The 16752-nt window shown below is 46.1% G+C and overlaps 1 long non-coding RNA gene across 1 annotated transcript in view; it reads right to left on the reverse strand.

Moving 5' to 3' along the window:
• Window positions 1-621: 621 nt before the first annotated feature.
• The window catches only part of LOC137332698 (uncharacterized), a 42279-nt gene continuing 26148 nt past the window's right edge, over window positions 622-16752 (reverse strand). Inside the window, exon 3 of the long non-coding RNA XR_010965719.1 lies at window positions 622-1027. This is a non-coding gene — a long non-coding RNA (uncharacterized lncRNA). The remainder of the gene's footprint in view (window positions 1028-16752) is intronic.

Consider the following 16752-nt stretch of genomic DNA (forward strand, 5'->3'; position numbering starts at 1 on the left):
ATATGTTTGGCTAACGGTGGCTCACTGTTAAGGGAAGAAGGGATTTACAACTTCATAAATTCGTTGTGGAACTCGATTAGATAAACTCACTTATAATTCAGACAACGTATAATACAAAGTACTGCTCCATCACATAATGTACATCAGGCCTGCAAACAACTCAAACACAAAAATACAATACAATAAAAACATTTGTATATCAACTATTTTGATGTGTGCAAGCAGGGATGTTTCCCTACTCCTTCACCCCCAAACTTGGTTACCATCAGGCACCTGTCAAAGTAATTTCCAAAGTTTCCCCTCACCCGCACCCAATAGTAGGTTCCTCAGATTTTACAAAATGGATTTATTAATTACACACTAACCAAGCTAAAAATGAAGTGAAGTCTCAGCCATCACTATTACAAATTTGTATTTCGCATCCTCGTCATTATTTGCTTTGAATACGATTGATACTTATTGTGGATCGATGTCTTTTGGAGCCTTTGCTATCTGGGTTTTTCTCTTTGACAGGTCTTTCAAATTGAAAAGCAAATTAATTATAAAATGATTCATCAAGTTGCCAGATGTGACAAGAATAAATATTGGCACAATAAAATATCAGCACATGATTAGCCCCAAGCCATATTTTCATCTGTTTAATAGCACAGTACACACTCAATCTAAAAACAATGCAACTGCAAATAAATGTAAAATCAACATGTCCAACAGTGACACTAACAAGATACATGCAGGCAGAAGGATTTGAAGAGGCAGTCCTACCATTGGCACCTTTCAATGGGATCAAAGAATTAGAGTTGTTTTCTCCCTTCTATTTCTTCTTAAATATCCAGTTCAAGGTGAATGATGTTAGCACTGGGTAATGGAACACTTTTGAATTCAGGCACTCAAGGCCCAATTTTAACCCTGCCCACCTTAGATTAGTGGTAGAGTATTTCAGTTGCGATCTCGATGCTCTCCTACCCATTGCCATCTTAACCGTGCATTTTTCTGAGTCCGCAGAGACAGGCGGGGGCATCATGAATACCTATAAATCGGGGTCCAAAGACACAATTAGGACCCCCAACAACAACTTACATTTATATAGCACCTTTAACATAGTAAATTGTCCCAAGACACTTCACAGGAGCGTTATCAAACAAAATTTGACACCGAGCTACATGAGAAGATATAAGGTCAGGTGACCAAAAGCTTGGTCAAAGAGGTAGGTTGTAAGGAGGGTCTTAAAGGAGGAGAGAGAGGGGAGAGGTGGAAAGGTTTAGGGAGGAATTTCCAGAGTTTATTGCCTAGGCAACTGAAGGCACAGCCACCAATGGTGGAGTGATTAAAATCAGGAGAGCATTAGAATAGTCAAGTCTAGAGGTAAAAAAGGCATGGATGAGGGTTTCAGCAGCAGATGAGCTGAGGCAGGGGTGGGGACTAGTGATGTTACAGAGGTGGAAGTAGGCAGTCTTGGTGATGGACCGGATATGTGGTCGGAAGATCAGCTCAGGGTCAAATAGGACCAAGGTTGCAAACGGTCTGGTGGTTCAGCCTCAAGACAGTGGCCGGGGAGAGGGATGGAGTCGGTGGCTAGGGAATGGAGCTTGTGGCGGGTATCGAAGCCTAATATTTAGTTGGGGGAAATTTTTGCTCCTCCAGTACTGGATGTTGGACAAGCAGTGTGACAAATCAGAGACAGTGAAGGGATTGAGGGAGGTGATGGTGAGATAGAGCTGGGTGTCATCAGTATAAATGTGGAACCTGACATTGTGTTTTTGGATGATATCGCCGAGGGGCAGCATGTAGATGAGAAATAGGAGGGGGCCAAGGATAAAGGTGTGGGAGCGGGAAGAGAAGCCATTATAGGTGATTCTCTGGCTGCGACTGGAGAGATTAGAACGGAACTAGGCAAGCGCAGTCCCACCCAGCTGGATGACAGAGTAGAAGTGTTGGAGGAGGATGGTGTGGCCAACCGTGTCAAAGGTTGCAGACAGGTCAAGAAGGAAAAGGAAGGACAGTTTACCACAGTCACAGTCACATTTGTGACTTCGATAAGGGCCGCTTGAAAAGACACCATTTTAACACAAAATAGCAGACTTCCAGCCCAGTGCTCAAATCGCCAATAAAACCCAACGGATTGGTCTGTCAGAGCCACTGAAGCGGTATTTAAAAGGGGCACTCATCTGCAGATACTTGGATTATACGATCTTTTGCTACTTGGATTGCTTGGAGAGTTTCCAGCTTCCAGGTCACTTTTTTACTTTTTTTTGCCTTTGTACCCTCAGTAAGCTTTAGCTGCTTTTATTGCCAGTTCCATTTGGATGGAGGAACAGTTGAAGGAAGAGGAGCAGCAGCAGCCTCAGCACATTGTAGTGGTATGCTGAATACTGCATAAATTAGCTATACTCATTGGATAAGGATCAGCAACACTCATTCGATAAGGAAGACCAGGGCGAAGACGAGGAAGCAACAAAAGGAGCGCCACCTCAACACCTTGTAGCAAGAGATGTGAGGGGTGAATTAATAGCGATTCAGTTGACCTGCTCATTCCCCTGCCCTGAAAACTTATACAGAGCTACTCTGTATTTATAGTCCTTGTTACATCCATTACCACTCCCTTAATGCTGCATTAAAGAACATTAAAACCAGTCAACTTCTTTTTCAATGACATACTGTTAATGCAGACTCAGAAGCAGTTATGACACCACACTGCAGACCAAAGTGCCAAATGTGATCAAGGTGATTAATTTAATGGCAATAATTGCCTTCTATTCATTTCTCACCCAAGTATAAACCCATTGGTGCTTTTCTTATAAGAACGTTTCCCAACTCTAGTACTCCTGTGAGGTGATCCCCCTGTGATCTCATCAGAGCTGTTGGTAGGCTGCTGATGCTCATGTTGGGACCCTTTAGATGCTTGTGGCCAGTAACTTCTGGATGCTGCAGCCTATGAGGGCCCGGCTGTAGACTGCTGTACCAGGGCTGCTGCTGGGGCAGTCTGGCCCCGCTGATGGGCATTAATTGAGGGTGTGATGAAAAAGCAGAAGTACTGACATCTTGAGAGGGGGCAAAACATACTGCTGTCATAGTGGCACTGCCACTCCTGTGGGGCTCAGGCTGATCACTTCCACTGATCTGCGAGAGAGCAGACTTCAAAAGATTAGTGACTCATTGAAAGTCCCTATCCATGTAGTCCACCAATATCTCCAGGATAGACATCTGTTTCTGCAAGGTGGATGTCTCCCTCCCCAAGGCGGAGCACAGATTGGAGTCTAGAGTCTGCATGGAAGTTATTTGAACTTCCAACAAAGCTGCAAAGGCTGGTGACACTGAATCCCTTTGTGAGGGCCTGGCTACAGCATCCCTGGAGAGGTCCACACTCTCCAGGGTAGACTACAGGGTGTTGATGCCATGCGAGATGGACCACACAGGCTGGAAGCAGACTCCTCCACACTTTCAGCCTTCCAATACCTTGTATAACTAATTATATGAGGCAAGCAGCTTTCTATTCATAGCTGGGTCCCCAAAGTCCTCACCCCTGTCCTACTCAGCAGAGCTGGCAGAGGACCTCACCCTCCAGCTCTCTCTCTTGGAGCTGTCCCTGCCACCAGTAGCTGCTGCTGCTCATTGGTGCTGGGTGTTTCACCACATGCAGATCCCTCTGCCTTGTTATCTAGCCCAAAGTGCCAATGTCTGTACTGGTGCTTGGGAGGGATGGAGAGCATGACGGTACAACCTCAAAAGGATTGTCCTCCTCAGAGGTGTATTCTTCATGCGGCTCTTGCTGCTGAGAAAGACCTAGAGGAAAGAGAAAAAGGTGTAAGAGTTATGATGGCATTGAGAAGTTGGACATTAGCAGGTGACAGTCCTGAGAATGCAGCTTAACGTTGTGAAGCTTGCTGAATATTTGCTGAGGTGAATGAAGGGTTACAAGCAATACGCAGACACCCTGTTTAGGAAAGTCAGCTGCCTCGTCTTCCCCGTGCTCATGGATGCACCTGGGCAACTGATCTCCAGGCCTTTGTGCTCTGCTTGAGTGAGGGCTATAATGGTGGATACTCTTCTCCCTGGTCTTGATTCTCTCCCTTGAATTATGCGCCATCTTGTCCTGTTTTGAATAGAATGGGCCTATATGCTCTGCAGTTTAGAAGAATGAGAGATGATCTCATCGAACATATAAGATTCTGAGAAGGCTTGACAGGGTAGATGCTGAGAGGTCATTTCCCCTAGTTGGAGAGTCTAGAACGAGGGAGCATACGTTCAGGATAAGGGGTCAGCCATTTAAGACTGAGATGAGGAGGAATTTCTTCACTCAGAAGGTTATAAATCTTTGGACTCGTCTACCCCAGAGGGCTGTGGATGCTCAATCATTGAATATATTCAAGGCTGAGATTTTTGGACTCGAGGGGAATCAAGGGATATGGAGATCGGGCGGGAAAGCGGAATTGAGGTCAAAGATCAGCCATGATCTTATTGAATGGCAGAGCAGACTCGAGGGGCCGTTTGGCCTACTCCTGCTCCTCTTTCTTAATTTATCTTACCTTACAGAGAGAAAGGGTAAGAGTTAGTGAGTGGCTATTGAAAAGGTAAGTGAAGGGCTTCTGCATATAGAGCATGTGTTGAGATGCAGTTGATGAATGTAAAACCATGGGTGTGAAGTGAGGAAGAAGTGTTGGGAGGAGTTGGTGGTTGTGTAAGTGCTAGGATGTGTAAAGAGAACACTGTTAGTGTGTGGTGTGAAGCGAGCAAAGGAAGAGGTGAGTGTGCTCGGAATGGGAAAGAGAGACGTTGCAGCATGCCCTTGTGATTAAATGCTAAAGGATGTGATGGAGGGGTGGGAATTATTGAGAGTGGTGGGGGAAGAGGTGAAAGGATTGTTGGCAGGTGTTGTTGAGAGAGGTGTACTCACCTTTGCTGCTCTTGCGAGGTTATTGAACCTCTTCTGCATTGAAGCTGTGAAGTGGTGATGCTGCTGGCACTAACTCAGTCAACTACCTCCATCCAGGCCCACAGAACTGTGGCCCTGGGGATGCCCCTGCAGATTCTGGGGAACAGTACCTCCTCTTTGCCCTGACCTCCTCCACCAAGACTTCCAGGGAGGCGTTAAAAAAATGGTGGGCAACCCTCAGACTTATTTGTGACACCAGAATTGTGTTCAGCACTGTGGGAACAAAAGCTCAAAGCAGGGAATGCTACCTCACTTTAAGAGGTAAAATCCCACTTTAAATATGCCTTAGGTATCCACTGGAAATTAAAGGTTGCCGACGTGATCAGATAGACAGCCCGTCGATCATAATGAAAATGAGGCCAGGGAGTTAAAATCGCCAGGCCTCATGCTGCCAACATCATGGGGACTTTCCGCTTGTACTGCCCCTGCCCAATTCACACCCTGAGTTAAAATCAGGACTTCAGTGTCAAAATCAAGCATTCCATAGGTCATGTATAGCACAGCTTGGCACAGAGCAAGTCTCTTTACTTTGCCCCGACAGGTCAGCCCCAACTTCAGAAAAGCACCTCTTTTGGCACGAGTGTGAGATTTCTTTCCACATTTATCTTGTGGCCGCTTGAGTGAGATTTTGTGCGACAGACCAATCTCCATGAGGAACAAGATCGAAATTGCCCAAATTTGTTTCAGATGGGAAGGTTACAGCCAGCACACTTTTACTCAGTCAGTCTGGGCTGAATCTGAACCCAAATCACAGAGCTGAAAGGGTTGTGTCTAAACAACCGCTTCACACAGTTCCCATAGAATAATGGGTTTAAGAGACACCTTCTGAAAATTCATATTTGGCTATATCAGTCTGTCATAGGAGTTTGAGTTAATTTGCATATGCAGATTTATATATTACCAGACCAAGACCTGGATACCCTGGTAGTCTGTTATTTGCATGTGTAAATTGCCCCACTGTGGGTCCTGTACAGCGACCCATTGGTAACAGGGCAAGCTCGGTGTTTTCTTGGATAGCAAGGGCCCGATTTTAGCACCCGGTCCCGGGTGCGTTCTCGGCGGGGGGGCCTCTAAAATCCCGATTTCGAGGAGCGGGACCGGATCGCGCCTCGATCCCGCCCACTTCCGGGTTCCGCGCTGACGTGCGGGGGTGCGTGCGTAGCCCCCGCTGGTGGGAATCCCGCAGGCAATTAAAGCCAGCGGGGTTCCACTTGAGTGTATTTATCTAGGTATTTCAGGTCATTAAATACCTTAATGACGAGCTGCTCCCGGATGGACCAAGCAGCATCTTCTTACCTGTCGCCGTCAAAGTCACCACTGCCCTCAACTTCTCCGCCTCCGGATCCTTCCAGGGTGCCACGGGGGACATCACCGGGGTCTCTCAGTCGTCTGCACACAAGTGCATAAGGCAGGTCACCGATGGGTTGTTCCGCAGGGCCTCGCACTACATCAACTTCGCCATGGACGAGCGCAGCCAGATGGAGAGGGCGGTTGGATTCCATGCCATGGCTGGCTTCCCACGGGTGCAGGGTGTAATCGACTGCACCCACATCGCAATACGAGCACCTCCGCATGAGCCAGGGCTGTTCATCAACAGGAAGGGGTATCGCTCCATGAACGCCCAGCTCATCTGTGACCACCGTCAGAGGTTCTTACACGTGTGCGCCAGATACCCTGGCAGCTGCCACGATGCCTTCGTCCTCAGGGAGTCCACCGTCCCGCCCCTCTTCCACGCACCCAACACCGGCAACGGCTGGCTCCTCGGCGACAAGGGATATCCCCTGCACACGTGGCTTATGACACCTCTGAGGAACCCCATTACCGAGCCGCAGCGTCGGTATAATGACAGCCACATTGCTACCAGGTCTACAATTGAGCAGGCCATAGGGCTGCTCAAGATGAGCTTCAGGTGCCATGATCGTTCCGGGGGAGCGCTCCAATACACGCCACTCCGAGTGGGACGAATTATAGTTGTCTGCTGTGCCCTGCATAACATGGCACTACAGAGAGGGGTGCCGCTGGAGGAGGCCCCATGCACACCCGCCACCCACATTGAGGACGACAATGAGGAGGAGGAGGAGGAGGAGGAAAAGGAGGAGGGAGAGGAGGAACGACCCATGGGCCGAACACCGGCTCACCTGCGTGCTCGTCAGGCCAGGGAGGCACTCATATGCCAACGGTTCTCCTAACATCACACTGTGTGAGGCGTTCACATGTCATAACGTGCACAGACGAGGGTCCATACTGGCTCCCTCCACAGAAGAGTGGTGCCTGTACACCTGCACCCACTGTATTATGCCCAATGGGTGGGACGGGGTGGTCGTCGTCATGATGAGGCGCACGGAAGGGACATATTGCACAAGCTGCAGAATTATGGACAAGAGGTGGCTGCATTGGTGAGAAAAAGTGAGTTTATTTTGTGTTGACATTCAAAGAGTGGAAATAAAAAAAAAAAATAGACAAACACCCTGGTGCAATCCCTGTGTGCTCACGGAACTTTAGGCTTTCGTTTCCGGGTACCTCTACGTGGTGCTACCCCTGTGGCTCCAGCAGAGGTGGTGGCAGGTTGCTCCTGTTCGTGCCCTGACCTGGTAGATGCTTTGGGCCGACGCCCCCTGGGTTTCGGTGCCCGTGAGGGCACCTCCACAGACTGCTCCTCCTGCACCTGTGCAGGGGCAGACTCGGCCACCTGGAAAGGATGGACTATTGCGGGCACTGGTTGAGAGGGGGGCAACGGGTGAGACGTGGGGGCGCCTTGAGTAGCGTCCACACTTCCATTTCCCCGTTCACCATCTTCCCTCTCATGGCCAAGGCCCACATCACCCCTTCCACCCTGCTGGACGGCAGTTTGGATGACGTGGGTGAGACCTTGCAAGGCCACCTCCAATGTATCTGTCAACCTGTTGATGGCGGCAGAATGTTGCTCACCCTGAATCTGAACAGCCGTTGTGAGGGTCTGGATGGACTCATTGGTGAGCTGTGCGTGACGCTCGATGGAGGCTAGCCTGTCCTCCACCGCAGACGTTCCCACACCTACCCGCGACACTATCTCAGAGATGCCTTCACGTCCCTGCGACACTATCTCGGTGATACCCTCCTGCACCTGTGCCACCATTCCCCTCATGCAGGAGTTGGACTCCTCCATCCTCCGTGCGATTGTGGAGAGTGCACGTGGAACCTCTCCCAGTACCTCAGCAATGTGCTGGTGCCCCTCAACGACTCTCCTTTTGACTGGTGGCCCCCTGGGTTCAGCATCTGGGTCCGGCTGAGCAGAGCCTGGAGAAGAGTGCTCTTACCGACGCGGACCCTCCGAGGCTGACCCTGCCACCAGGGTCTGCTCATGCTCACGTGTGTGCGGTGACTCGCCATGTGCAATCCCAACTAACTGAGTGGGGGGGACTCACCGAGGTGTGTGTATCTGCGCTGGTGGATGCAAGGCTCATGTGTGACGATGCACCCTCAGAGACGGGCATGTCCTCTGAGGAATCGCCCTCAACCGAAACGTCGATCGCAGACGGCCCTGCAAGAGAACAGAGGGCAATATCAGGCATGTGTCCAAATGTGGCGGTGCGGCATATGCCATGTGATGCTAAGATCATTCGCGATCATGAGTGCTGAGTGTCAGCTTTCCCTTACCGGCCGTTTCGCCAGAACCAGAATCGCCATCCGCCACCGACAGGCAATGCAGCGTGCGGCCGATCTCCAGTGCCTCGACCTCAGCGTCTGTCAGAGCCACCTCGTGTGGCGGGCCCCCTCCGGTGCATGCCCTATCGCGTGCGTTCCTGGCCCTCTTCTCCTGTGAGGGCAAAACACAAAAACGTTATTGAGTGATGATTACAATGTGAGACGTTCAAGCATTGGTGTGAGTGGGTTGAGCGTGTGCCTGATGGATGGGAGGATGCGTGTGCCACATGGCCATCCCATTGTATGGGCATTGGGGTGTGTGGTAGTGGTCGAGTGGGGACAGGGACGGTGGGTACGTGCAGGCACTGTGAGGATGATAGTTGGATGGCTGTGAGGATTGGTGCGGGAGCGCAGTGCTGTCAGTGGAGATGGGGTTGTGAGGTGTTTGAGGTGATGTGGAAGACGGAGTGACGCAGAGTGCGTTAGTGTACTCACTTTCCCGGACCTGGTGAGGTCATTGAATCTCTTGCGGCACTGCATCCAAGTGCGGGTGGTGTTTCCCCTGCTTGTGACCTCAGCGGCCACCTCCTCCCATGCCCTCTTGGTGGCGCTGGCAGGGCACCTCCTTCCATCTGTGGGGAACAGCGTCTCCCTCCTCATGCGGACCCCGTCCAGCAGCACCTGGAGGGCGTGGTCCGTGAAATGGGGAGCAGCCTTACCCCTGCGCTCCTCCATCCTTCATGGAGTATAGTTTGTGGCTGGAGGGGCTTTGGTGGACTGCCCCTTTAAATAGAGCGCCACCATCACTCAGACGTCAATGCGCATGCGCAGGCCGCCGGCACGCAGCTGAGAAGCGCCGAACCCGTAACTGCCGGCTAATTACATCAATCATCCCGTGATCGTGTGCGCAACGCACTCAATTCGCACGGCGCGTTTTCCTCGAACCCGACTGACCACCCGCTGCCAACCCGCACCCCTGGTAAAATCGGGCCCCAAGTGTTTGGACTGCTAAAATGGTTTCTTAAGATCAACGTAGGATGTCACACCTGATTCTGTGAACAGTGCATCTCGCTAGTTAGGCAGACTGTCTTTCTGGTCTGCTGCTCTGTTGAATCAAAACAAAGCAAAGAATTCTATCAAAATATCCTCTCATAATCTAGCTAGTGTGTCCCAGCTAGAATGTAATTAGGGGTAATGTGCCAATTTTAAAGAGAATGGTCTTCAAAAAAAAAAGCTTTTAAAGAGATTGAGACAAAAGTCATGTCATTTTTTGATACTATGCGCATTTCAACCTGTTTTAAATTATTACATAGTGTTCAAGAAACTATTTTCCTTTTATTGATGAAAACTTTCATGAAGACAGTGGGGGTGAAATAGGTTTTCAGCAATAGTGCAAAATAGGGTCCGAGCAAAATCGGCAGCCCGATTTCCTTTCCCATTGTAAAATGGGCTGCCGATTCACTATGAGCCTATTTTGTACTACTGCCAGAAACCAATTGCATCCTTAAAGTCTGTTTAAACAATTATCAGAGACAGGTGATTTTCTGTATCTACAGTCACATTTGACCTTCCTGAGCCCAATTCGTCCTGCTGTGTCAGACCAATTATTAAAGCAGTGAGACATCTACAATAGGGCCGATATTTAGCATTATTTGATATTGCAGAAGGATTTATTTCATCCTAAATGGCTTGGATAATTATGTATTCTGGAACGTAAAGCTATGTTAGATGATGTCATAAGTTGTTAAACTGCATTTTAGATTGGTGAGCCTGATGTACGCATTGAGTTGAGGGAACATGCCATTGACGTTTTCTGAACAATAATCCCATCTGATGAGAAACTATAATCTATGGGAATACACAACAACACAGGCCGCGCTCTGATAACCAATAATTACAGTCACAACAAGGGGCAGAAAACATTGATGGGAGTAGTTTATAGGCCCCCCTAATAGTAGCCATACCGTTGGACAGGATATTAATCAAGAAATAATAGAAGCTTGACTTTAATCTACATATAGACGGGACAAATCAAATTGGCAAAGGTAGTCTGGAGGATGAGTTCATGGAATGCATTCGAGACAGTTTCCTAGAACAATACATCACAGAACCAACCAGGGAACAGGCTATTTTAGATCTTGTACTGTATAATGAGACAGGGTTAATTAGTAATCGCACAGTAAAGGATCACCTGGGGAAGAGTGATCATAATATGATAGAATTTCACATTGCGTTTGAGAGTAACGTACTTAAGTCAGAAACTAGAGTCTTAAACTTAAATAAAGCCAATTATATAGGTATGAGGGGTGAGTTGGCAAAGGTTGACTGGAAAATTAGATGAAATGGTATGATGTTAGATAAGCAATGGCAAATATTTAAAGAAATATTTAAACATTCTCAATGAATATACATTCCATTGAGAGATAAAAACTCCATGGGAAAAGTGATTCGTCCATGGCTAACTAAAGAAGTTAAGGATAGTATTAGATTTAAAGAGGCCTATAATGTTGCCTAGAAGAGTAGTAAGCCTGAGGATTGGGAGAGTTTTAGAAAACAGCAAAGGATGACCAAAAAATTGATAAAAAGGGAGAAAATAGAATGTGAAAGTAAACTAGCAAGAAATATAAAAATGGATTGTAAGAGCTTCCACAAGTATGTAAAAAGGAAGAGATTAGCGAAAGTAAATGTGAGTCCCTTAGAGGCTGAGGCAGGAGAAATTATAATGGAGAATAAGGAAATGGCAGAAAGGTTCAGCAAATATTTTGTATTTATCTTCACAGTAGAAGACACAAAAAGACACAGAAATAATGGGGAACCAAGGGGCTAATGAGAGTGAGGAGCTTAAAGTAAATAATATCAGTAGAGAAAAAGTACTTGAGAAACTAATGGGACGAAAAGCCAATAAATCCCCTGGACCTGATGGCCTACATCCTAGGGTTCTAAAAGAGGTGGCTACAGAGATAGTGGATGCATTGGTTATGACCTTCCAAAATTCCCTAGTTCTAGAGCGGTCCCAGCGGATTGGAAGGTAGCAAATGTTAACCCGTTATTTAAGAAAGGAGGGAAAGAGAAAACAGGGATCTACAGACAGTTAGCCTGACATCAGTCGTTGGGAAAATGCTGGAATCCATTATTAAGGAGTGGGAACAGGCACTTTGAAAATCATAATATGATTAGGCAGGGTCAACATGGTTTTATGAAAGGGAAATCATGTTTGACAAAATTATTAGAGTTTTTTGAGGATTTAATAGCAAGGTAGCTAAAGGGGAACCAGTGGATGTAGCATATTTGAATTTTCAAAAGGCATTCGATAAGGTGCCACATAAAAGGATGTTACACAAGATAAGGGCTCATGGGGTTGGGGGTAATATATTAGCATGGATAGAGGATTGGTTAATGGACAGAAAACAGATAGTAAGGATAAATGGGACATTTTGAGGCTGGCAGGTTGTAACTAGTGGAGTGCCGCAAGGATCAGTGCTTGGGCCTCAGCTATTTACAATCTATATTAATGACTTGGATGAAGGGACCGAATGTAATGTATCCAAGTTTGCTGATGATACAAAGCTCGGTGGGAAAGTAAGCTGTGAGGAGGACACAAAGAGTCTGCAAAGCGATATGGACAGGTTAAGTGAGTGGGCAAGAAGGTGGCAGATGGAGTATAGTGTGGGGAAATGTGAGGTTATTCAATTTGGTAAGAAGAATAGGAAAACAGAATATTTTTAAAATGCTGAGAAACCAAGAACTGTTGGTGTTCAGAAAGATTTGGTCACCTCGTACAAGAAACACAAAAAGCTAGCATGCATGTACAGCAAGCAATTAGGAAGGCAAATGGCATGTTGGCCTTTATTGCAAGGGGGTTTGAGTACAAGAGTTAGGAGGTCTTACTACAATTGTACAGGGCTTTGGTAAGACCACACCTGCTATACTGTGTACAGTTTTGTTCTCCTTATCTAAGGAAGGATATATTTGCCTTGGACGTGGTGCAACGAAGTTTCACTAGATTGATTTCTGGGATGAGAGGGTTGTCCTATGAGGAGAAATTGAGCAGAATGGGCCTTTACTCTCTGGAGTTTGGAAGAATGGGAAGTGATCTAATTTAAAAATGTAATATTCTGAGGGGGCTTGACAGGGTAGATGCTGAGAGGTTATTTCTCTACTGGGGGGCATAGTCTCAGGATAAGGGATCAGACATTTAGGATTGAGATGTGGAGGAATTCCTTCACTCAAAGGGTTGTGAATCGTTAGAATTCTCTACCCCAGAGGACTGTGGATGCTGAGTCATTGAGACCTATCCTTCTATAGCTATGGAGAAGGATAGGTCTGGCCCAAAAGTTAAAATTCTAAATTGGGGAAAGGCCAATTTTGATGGTATTAGACAGGAACTTTCAGAAGTTGATTGGGAGAGTCTGTTGGCAGGCAAAGGGACGTCTGGTAAGTGGGAGGCTTTCAAAAGTGTGTTAACCAGGGTTCAGGGTAAGCACATTCCTTATAAAGTGAAGGGCAAGGCTGGTAGAAGTAGGGAACCTTGGATGACTCGGGAGATTGAGGCACTAGTCAAAAAGAAGAAGGAGGCATATGACATGCATAGGCAGCTGGGATCAAGTGGATCCCTTGAAGAGTATAGAGATTGCCGGAGTAGAGTTAAGAGAGAAATCAGGAGGGCAAAAAGGGGATATGAGATTGCTTTGGCAGATCAGGCAAAGGTGAATCCAAAGAGCTTCTACAAATACATAAAGGGCAAAAGGGTAACGAGGGAGAGAGTAGGGCCTCTTAAGGATCAACAAGGTCATCTTTGTGCGGAACCACAAGAGATGGGTGAGATCCTGAATGAATATTTCACATCGGTATTTACGGTTGAGAAAGGCATGGATGTTAGGGAACTTGGGGAAATAAATAGTGATGTCTTGAGGAGTGTACATATTACAGAGAGGGAGGTGCTGGAAGTCTTAACGCGCATCAAGGTAGATAAATCTCCGGGACCTGATGAAATGTATCCCAGGACGTTATGGGAGGTTAGGGAGGAAATTGCGGGTCCCCTAGCAGAGATATTTGAATCATCCACCGCTACAGGTGAGGTGCCTGAAGATTGGAGGGTAGCAAATGTTGTGCCTTTGTTTAAGAAGGGCGGCAGGGAAAAGCCTGGGAACTACAGACCAGTGAGCCTGACATCTGTAGTGGGTAAGTTGTTAGAGGGTATTCTGAGGGACAGGATCTACAGGCATTTGGAGAGGCAGGGACTAATTAGGAACAGTCAGCATGGTTTTGTGAGAGGAAAATCATGTCTCACGAATTTGATTGAGTTTTTTGAAGGGGTAACCAAGAAGATAGATGAGGGCTGTGCAGTAGACGTGGTCTACATGGACTTCAGCAAAGCATTTGACAAGGTACCGCATGGTAGGTTGTTACATAAGGTTAAATCTCATGGGATCCAAGGTGAGGTAGCCAATTGGATACAAAATTGGCTTGACGACAGAAGACAGAGGGTGGTTGTAGAGGGTTGTTTTTCAAACTGGATGCCTGTGTCCAGCGGTGTGCCTCAGGGATCGGTGCTGGGTCCGCTGTTATTTGTTATTTATATTAATGATTTGGATGAGAATTTAGGAGGCATGGTTAGTAAGTTTGCAGATGACACCAAGATTGGTGGCATTGTGGACAGTGAAGAAGGTTATCTAGGATTGCAACGGGATCTTGATAAATTGGGCCAGTGGGCCGATGAATGGCAGATGGAGTTTAATTTAGATAAATGTGAGGTGATGCATTTTGGTAGATCGAATCGGGCCAGGACCTACTCCGTTAATGGTAGGGCGTTGGGGAGAGTTATAGAACAAAGAGATCTGGGAGTACAGGTTCATAGCTCCTTGAAAGTGGAGTCACAGGTGGATAGGGTGGTGAAGAAGGCATTCAGCATGCTTGGTTTCATTGGTCAGAACATTGAATGCAGGAGTTGGGATGTCTTGTTGAAGTTGTACAGGGCATTGGTGAGGCCACACTTGGAGTACTGTGTACAGTTCTGGTCACCCTATTATAGAAAGGATATTATTAAACTAGAAAGAGTGCAGAAAAGATTTACTAGGATGCTACCGGGACTTGATGGTTTGACTTACAGGGAGAGGTTAGACAGACTGGGACTTTTTTCCCTGGAGAGTAGGAGGTTAAGGGGTGATCTTATAGAAGTCTATAAAATAATGAGGGGCATAGATAAGGTCGATAGTCAAAATCTTTTCCCAAAGGTAGGGGAGTCTATAACGAGGGGGCACAGATTTAAGGTGAGAGGGGAGAGATACAAAAGGGTCCAGAGGGGCAATTTTTTCACTCAAAGGGTGGTGAGTGTCTGGAACGAGCTGCCAGAGGCAGTAGTAGAGGCGGGTACAATTTTGTCTTTTAAAAAGCATTTGGACAGTTACATGGGTAAGATGGGTATCGAGGGATATGGGCCAAGTGCAGGCAATTGGGACTAGCTTAGTGGTATAAACTGGGCGACATGGACATGTTGGGCCGAAGGGCCTGTTTCCATGTTGTAACTTCTATGATTCTATGATTCTATATTCAAGGTTGAGATAGTTAGATTTTTGGACTTGAGGGGAATCAAGGGATATGGGGATCAGGCTGGAAAGTGGAGTTGAGGTTGAAGATCAGCCATGATCTTATCGAATGGCGGAGCAGGCTCGAGAGGCCATGTGGCCTACTCCTGCTCCTAGTTCTTATGTTCTTAATTGTACTAGTCCTCTGATGATGCTCCGAAATTCTCTAAACATTCCTAGTGGATGTAATTGGCAATAGCATCAGTCTAAATGTTGAGTGTGTGCATGGGGAAGCTGCTGAAGTCATTTAGCAGAACCTGGAGACACAGGTATTTTAACAGGTTTGGTACTGTATCAATTCTTACAGCAAATTAATATAGTTGCAGATATTGTGATACAAAATCAAAGTCATTAGCACTAAGGTGCTGCAAGCGCTAAAACAGCTAAATTAGCCATAATACTAAATAGAAACAATACCACCATTAGCCACAGAGACTATTGAACAATGAAATAGTTTCTAGGTCCCAAGCACAATGAAAGCAGAATGTGGAGATGCAAACTGGTGAAATATGCAAATGATACCAAACAAAAGTAAGATAAAGGGACTAGAGTAAAGTCTAGGCCAGTGTTGTAGAAACCATAAATACTCCAGGTCTGGGAAACAATAAAATAACTGAAATAAACACATCGGGAGTGATCAATAAGAAAAACAATACGATAAAAAGTGTAAAAGAGGAAAAACTACTAAAGATTATTTAAACTTCCTGTCAGCAATGTACACAGCATCTGAAATAAAATGGGGGAACTAGAGGCAATAATCCGAAGCGAGGAACTAGATGTAGTAGGATGAACTGAAACACGGCTACATAGAGAACAGGACTGGCAACTAAATATTGCAGATTATAGCTTAATCAGAAAGGATAGGGAAGGAAAAAAAGGGGGTGGAGTAGTTGTACTAATTAGGGATAACAAAATGGTGGTAGAAAAAAGGGACATAACTAACAGAAGCATAGAAACAGAATCCATTTGGATTGAAATAAAAGATAAGAAAGGGTGATCACAGTAATTGGAGTTTACTACAGACCATCTAATAGTGGAAAGGAGGAAGAGAAAGAAATATGTGAAATGAGTAAAGGCCAAGGAATAATAATCATGGGAGATTTTATCTATCCCCAAATAAACTGGCCAGAAGAGGTTGGTGATTAGGTACAGGGAATGGAGTTTTTACAATGTGTGCAGGACTCATTTCTCACCCAGTATATAAAAGGTCCAACAGGAGAGGAAGCACTACTGGATCTAGTAATGGGAAATGAACCAGAATACATAAGAGAAGTAAGGGTAGGGGAACATCTAGGCAATAGCGATCACAACTCAATAAGGTTTAAGATAAAGATTAAGAAGGACATAAGTAAGACAAAGACCAAAGTAAGAAATTGGAAATAAAGCTGATTTTCAGGGGATGAGAATGGAACTAGGAAAAATAAACTGGAAAAACTAACTGACAAACAAAGAAATACAACAGCAGTGGAAAACATTTAAAACGGTGATCAATAGAATCCAGGAGAAATATATATAAAAAGCAAGAACAAACTAGCCAGTAATGACACACCATGGATGAATAAAGAAATAAGGGAAAAATTGAAAACAAAGTAAAAGGCATACATTATGTACGTA

The sequence above is a fragment of the Heptranchias perlo genome, chromosome 15, assembly GCF_035084215.1.
Source record: "Heptranchias perlo isolate sHepPer1 chromosome 15, sHepPer1.hap1, whole genome shotgun sequence".
Taxonomy (NCBI): Eukaryota; Metazoa; Chordata; class Chondrichthyes; order Hexanchiformes; family Hexanchidae; genus Heptranchias; species Heptranchias perlo.